Raw genomic sequence first — 7,303 nt, 5'->3', positions numbered from 1 at the left:
TATTCTATCTGCTGGTGGAAATCAGAGCAACCCACAGGCACTCGGCTAGGGGGACCCAGAGGCCAGTTGTGGGCCTGAACCTCCAATGGGAACCAAAATGAACTGTTCTCTTTTCCAAAATGTACTGTATATTTCCCCATATTCAATTGCATCTGTCACTTATTTACCCACTCCGCTAACCTGTGCCCAACTGCAATCTTTTCGATTCTTCCTCACAGCATTCATGCACCCTAATTTGGTATCATCAGCAAACTTTGATATCCACTTGTGCCTATGTTCAAATAATTTATTTAAGTGGAAGAGAAAAGTGGTCCCAGCACCAATCCCACCAATCCAAAAAAATCCATTTATCCCTACTCTCTGCTTGTGTGCCTTTGCCATCTTTTTATCCATGCAGTTACAGTCCCTTAACATCATGTGCCTTCATTTTTGCATCAAGTGTCTTATGTGGTACCTTATTAAATACCATCTGAAAACAATCATGCTGTCCTTAGATTTGTCCCACAGTGGTTTCAAAGTCTAAATGCGGTCATATAACTGGCTGAAACTAGCCTGAGTTATAGGCAGATGGGTTAGCAGTTTACTATTACAATTGGCTTCAGCACCTTGTGCTAGGGAGGGGGGAGATATCAACCAGGATGCCTGCTCCTGGTCGTTATCAAGTATCCACCGAAGCAAGGTGCATGCGTGTGGATGTTGGGTGCCAACACAATCAGGCTTTGCTGCAATGCCCCCCTCAGTCAGACTTAGCCTGCCAGCACGCACTGTTTGGGCTTATCCTTGAGGAATAGACACTTAGGAAATGTACTGGGAGGCTACTGGTGCTCATGGAACTGTACCCCAGCAGGGATCAGCACCTTCAAGAGAGATTGATGGAAAAAAGCATATTTTCATATTTTATAACCTAACAACAAGGAAGGTTGCTTAGGTGGGTTATTTAGGCAAAGAGGGCACTAATTTGGCAGATGCATAACATTAGCTTTAACATCTAAAGGCATGGAAACTACCACTTTCTCAAGGGCAATTAGGGATGGGCAATAAATGCTGGCCTCGCCAGCGACGCCCACATCCCATGAACGAATGAAAAAAAACCTCAACATATGCTATATTCATATAAAAATAGATCATTTCCACACAGGCCAATGGGCCAACTGACTTCCTTCTGTGCTGTATCATTCTATGATTGAAAACTCTAAAGCTTTGTACGTCATATGGTGAATTCCTTTTAGGTCAACATAATGACTCATTAAGAAACACATCCAAAGTTATTAGATAAATATATTGATGTCTCAATCTCATATGTATTTGATTCTAATGGCCTTGCAAGCTCTAGTTAACTGATTAATCCTAACTCTTGCGGTCAATTTTCTTAAATAATTTAAAGGCCCCTGGAATCTAAACATGCCTAGATAATTCAAACGAAATAAATCATTAATCCTATCTCTTGCCAAGAAATTTTTTAAAAGCTATACCGAGGTCTTTTTGAAACATAGCAACTATTTCACTGCCACATTATATACCACAAGAGGCAACTTAACCAGCTCATAGCACATTATTCTTTGTTAACAAAAAATGGACTTGCATTAAGAGGAAGCATCATGAAGATAGAAGCAACTATACTTATCCCATCTTTTCTATCTACATCGGATTGATCAATCTATGTGACAGACCCAGGGTCTATTTTGTTTGATCATACTGATACATATATATATATATATATATATATTATGTGTGTATTTGTTTATACATGTATATATGGGAATTTGTAGTTTTCCAGTGCTGTGACAATTTAAAAAATAATCTGTTTGGTTTCATGGAGAGCTGGTTATCTTCTCAGCATGGGGGAAGGTATGGAAACATAAAGTGGGCTGCAGCTCCCAAAAGGAAATCATTCATCTCGGTTTATGTCAACTGCCTACGTGCAGCTCCTCTGTGAAAACAAAATAGTTTGACTGTGAGCATATGTGTTATTTAGCGCAGAGCTGTTCATTCTGCCTAACAAAAGTTAGTAGATGCCAAATTAATCCAGGTCATTAAAATAATTAATATTGATCACCGGGACTTTCATCTGCCATGTTTAGAGTTATAGCCTGCGCAATTGTCTCATCAGGGGCTCTGTGAATATGACTCTTGCAATTTTGCTTTATCCTGAAGATGTGTGAATTGCTTACTTGGATGCTGAGAGGCTGTTCTGCTGCTTTTTGAAATCTATTTTTGATTGGTGATTTTGATTAATTGTGAAGGTACCTTTCAATCTTCCTTTTGTATTGGCTTGACATCAAAAGAAAAGAAAGGCTTATAAACTAGCTGAATGCCCGATGTTCTTTAGTTCGCTTCATGCTGTACCATTACAAGGGGCTGAAGGCAAACAGAGGACTCTGTAGGTTATCTTTCTCTTACAAAAGCTTTTTCTTCATGTACTTGTAGTTCAATATCACAAAAATCACTATGGTCAGGACTTTTAATGTTATGAAATGCTTTTAAGGTAGTGTTGCGAAATCAAGTATTCTATTACTGTATTCATTCTACAGATTGATCTATTTTGCTTCAGTGCAGTTTCTGTCTTTTAATGAAAACAGATAATAATTTCCAGCCTGAATCATATGGTCTGTCTACTTTCCACCAAGCTTGGAAGGATCAGGGGTATTTGGTGGTATTATGTACTATTTCCATTGTACAAATCAACGATGAAGTGTTCACCTGGAGGTCTGCTATCCTATGTATTTTGGATTGGGCCAGGTTTTGGTTCACAGGAAACGTATACTTGCCTATGGAAGCTGCTTATTTCATGGAGCATAAATAAAAAAGTACTTGGCGTGAGCCTTAATTATAACTGTCCAATCTATTTATGCAAGATTTAATGTGCATTAATTTAAAAAAGGTCAGATCATCTTTCAAATTGTAGGTACTTTTATATATACAATGGATATATGGCCTACTCAGTTTGATAGAAACTTTTTAAGCAGAATCAAAATCTTTTCTATGGGCATGTCTGTATCAGCATGTGAGTGTTTAAATTTGCTGAGAAGGAAATTTTGCCTCAAAGGGCAATTTTGAGGTCGGTCTGTAATATTCATGGTTTTTGGGACTTTTCTATCAACCTTTAATCTATGCTACAAATTTTCAATTAGTCTCTTGGGTTCAGCATCACCAGTCACTCCTGTAAGCCAATTTCAATTCCCCTCAGATCTGGATTGCACCTTTTTCTACCCAATATAAACAAGAGCATGACGCAGGGATTGCAACATAGAATCCTTGTTATCTATACTTGCTGCCACGTATGTTCTTCTGTCTTTAAGCAAGGCGGACTGAAGAGCACTCCAGCAAGAAGAGACATAATTGTAAACCAACAACTTGATTTATTTCACATAAAATACATGAACAGAATACAGTGAAATCCATCAATTTCCTACTGCTCATTCCAGGGAAATAATTTTAAAAAACAAACTCTGCTGACGCTTCTGGGCCAAAGCCCATTTTTAATCTAGTTAATCCCAAGCTAACTGTACTATATTTCAGTTACAGGCAGTATTGATTTCCTCCACTATTCCGGTGTTTCAGAGAGGGAGAAAAAAAGTCCCTTAAAAATGTGAGGCCCTGTGGAGGTGGGGGCGTTAGCATACTGAGCTGTCAATCAAGTTACCACATTGATTGAAATGCCTCCCCTTTGACGTAGGAGTCTGAGACATCCAAATCATTGTTAAGCTAAGGCCTCTCCTGGGCCTATTGAATGAGAACTGTTTTTGCCATTGATTCAACTTACAACTGATTGGGAAAAACCACAGGTATCATTGTTTCAAATCTACAGAAATTTACATTGTTAAGCAGTTTTAGTACTAGCATGTCTCTCGGTGGATAGTTAATTCACACTTCAAATCACCAAGGACATCCTCGTTCCATATCTGCTGGTTAATGTTAAACAAAACTGCTGTATTTGATACCATAAGAAAATTAGAAATTGACAAAATTCCATTCAATCAGTACCGGTAAAGTTCAAAATGTTTGGTAATACTGCCACTAAAGTCGGGACAAACACTCATAGCCAAGAAGGTTGGCTTAAGGAGCCCACCATCGTGCATGCTGCAGTCAGTTTCTTCAGGCACTCAGCAGCCAAAGTACCAGTCCTTAAAGGGACTGCTGGAGGTTGCCACCCAAAAGCTAAGTTAAAAGTTTCTTTATTACCTGGTTGTGGAGCCAGTGGGAACTCCCCTGCTCCCCCACCGCACAACCGGTGAGCTGCCTGTGGAGTCGCAAATGGCACCCATAGCTCACCAGTACTATCTTAATGAGGCCAGCAAACCAATTTCCCGTGGTCTCACCACTAGCCTCATTAGGTGTGTGCAGTGTACATTGCACTGGGATCGCACCTCGGTTCAGGCGCGATCCAATTTCTAGGACATTATTTTGCAACCTCACTGATTCTGAAAGTTTAGACTCACTTCTCGAAAGCAGTGGGTTTACATGAATAAGCTGGCACTAAAGATAGTGCGATATATCAAACTATTCAGGCCAGACACTAAAGCAAATGGCGATATTTTTCAGGATGGCGATGAAATTCTCGGGTACTGCCTCCTTCATCTGAGTTGCACCTATTCCTGACAGAAAGGCTACTTGGGATGCTAAAGGATGAATGGCACCTTCTGTCTGTTGTCAAAAGTACCGGAAGAGGAGTCATGGTTCAGTTGGTTTGTGATCCTGCTAATGACTTTTTTGTGCCAACCATTACCATGGATGAAAGATGACAGCTGAGGAAGTTTTTTCTCATTCTTTTCTGGCAATGCACATAGATTCAGATGCGATGGCATTAGGATCAAAGTGAAGGCAGCTGTGGTTAAAAACCATGGCCATCAGACATACAATACTGAAGGATTATCTGTAGACTATATATTACCTAAAATCTAGCAGTCTTGTCAAAGCTTAGCAGAAAACAATAAAAATATAATTCTTGTTGGACTCTTGTGACGAAGTAGTTGCAATATGACTTATGTTCCTAGCATCACTACCAAAGGACTTGTCCAGTAAAACCTCTTATATAATGCAGAAAGGGGATAGTCAGAATGTTCTCAAAAATACATCGGGTAGATCATTTTAAAAAAATATTAGCAAGCAAATACCGCTGCAAGTTTCAAGAGGTCCATAAGGATTACTTAAATGTTAAAATATTGCTGTTATGCCATTTTGTCAATTGTTAGTTATTGTCTCCCTCCTCATAGTACGAGCAAGATCAGAACTTGCGGTATAAGAAATTAGTGAGTGAAAACCTGCAGCCTACCTCACTGTGGCACAGAATGGTGCAAACAGATTGTGTCACTGCACCACACTCCTGGTACATGCACCTCCAGAACATTTGCACAAATTATTTTCCATACATGCAATTATTGAATATCACAAATATTTCTTTACACTTCAAATAAAACTGCATTCTTAGTAGCTCCATTTGGTACACAATTTACTATTGGAAATCACACTCAGTTAAAACTGACTGCAGACAAAACAATAGATATTTACCTGTTGTAAATATAGATTGCTGATAAAAAAGCTCAATCTGCTCGTGCTTTGTGTAGACGTCTGCCTTCAATAAGCACTTACAGCAACAAATGGAAACATCTAGAATGTCGTTGCACTGTACAGCAGTTTCTATAAACTAAAACTAATCACTTGACAGTTAACACGATTGTAGAGTTCACCGATACACCACTACACCAATGGCACACTTGGAAGAAATGAAGTCTTGTTACACACACACTGGGGCTGACTTTAACTGTGGCCACATGGCATAAACTGGGCTGTGGCAGCCTAAAAATAGTGCCGGGCCACTTAGCGGCCTGTTTAAGCTGGCACACCAGCCACCGCCATCATGGTAGGGACCTATAGATGTGCAGCCAGAGTAACGCCTCTTTCAAGTGGGAGGCCACTTTACTATGCAAACCAGAGTCCTGTGATGTACATAGAACCCTAATTTGAAGTAGAAATGGGATTTCAATGGGAAGACATGTTCTACAACGGGCAGGTGAACCACTGCACCAGGTTACCGCCCAGGCAGTGAAGTTGAAAATTACCCCACTGAATTGTTTGTTACACTATTGTTTTCCTCATAGCACTCTAGATTTGAATTAGTGTACGGTTTGGAATCAGCATCCCCTCTGCCATTGTTCTGAAGAAATAATAAACTACTTTTGCTGTGTATGTTGTATATATATCTTTAAATACAGGATCCATTTCTGACATTTCTTATAGCTGAATTGAGCTACTTTGCATTAAAATCATGTATGCAAAAAAAATGCTCCAGGCAGAAGCATCACCAATATTACAGTAAATGATTCTTGTTACTCCAGCTGCACATTATCTGGCACAGCCAGTTATTATTGGGTATTTTTTATGTTTAGACACAGATGCTGTATGTAGACTATCACATTTGTATTGTGGTGCAGCAAGAGTGACTAGACTGCAGCATTGTTAGGAATCCTTGGTGAGGTCATCTTACACCACTTGAGCTGGACACTCATTGAACAGTGCACTGTCAAGCCAGGTTTAAAGAATGTTCATTGGACTTTGTAGGCACTTAAGCACCACTGTTGTAAGATTTTTTTAAAAAAGAACTTTCAGAAAGCAGATGCTTCCACCCACCTCCCAGATGCAATTTTCAGGCCGGCCTGTAAATGGGCAAGCAGCCTGCCTGCCTAAAACAGGTGTAAGGTTGCTTAAATATGCAAATTGGGGTCCTATGCCAGTTGTAGGACTCAGACTGCAAATTCCAGGTACAAATGGACGGAGCAAGTGTAGCGCTCGCTCTGCCTATTTGCATCAGGCATTGAGCGGCCTAACCAGCGGTCCTTAAAAGGGACCAAAAAACAGCCAAAGAAATTTTTTTTCAAATTATTTTTGTGGGCCCAGGACCAGGAATGCCATAAAAAAACTCTGGTCCACTGTCAGCCCCGGGTTACCTCCTCCCACCCAGGCCCAACATTCCAGCAAGCTCAGCCCCATTTTCTCCCTGAAATGCATGGCTTGCATCAGCTCTCATGGATTGCCTGCACCCACGTGTTACTTGTAACATACCATGGAACAAAAGATAAATATTCAATACATTACTAAAGTAACAAATATGAAGTCATACATTGTGAGACATACAGAAGAGACAGAAGGAGAGATTTATAGAAAGATAATGGAGGAACGAGAGCCAGATATAGTGATACAAACAGTACAAAGTGTGCGACAGCCATAGAGAAATAAATACTGCCAAGTTCAACTTAATATGTAACACACAGGGTGAATTGGTCTTAGGCAGTAGCACAAAGTGGGC

This window comes from Heptranchias perlo, chromosome 6, assembly GCF_035084215.1.
Source record: "Heptranchias perlo isolate sHepPer1 chromosome 6, sHepPer1.hap1, whole genome shotgun sequence".
Lineage (NCBI taxonomy): Eukaryota > Metazoa > Chordata > Chondrichthyes > Hexanchiformes > Hexanchidae > Heptranchias > Heptranchias perlo.
The sequence above is the reverse complement of the archived record's forward strand: the minus strand, read 5'-3'. Positions refer to the sequence as shown.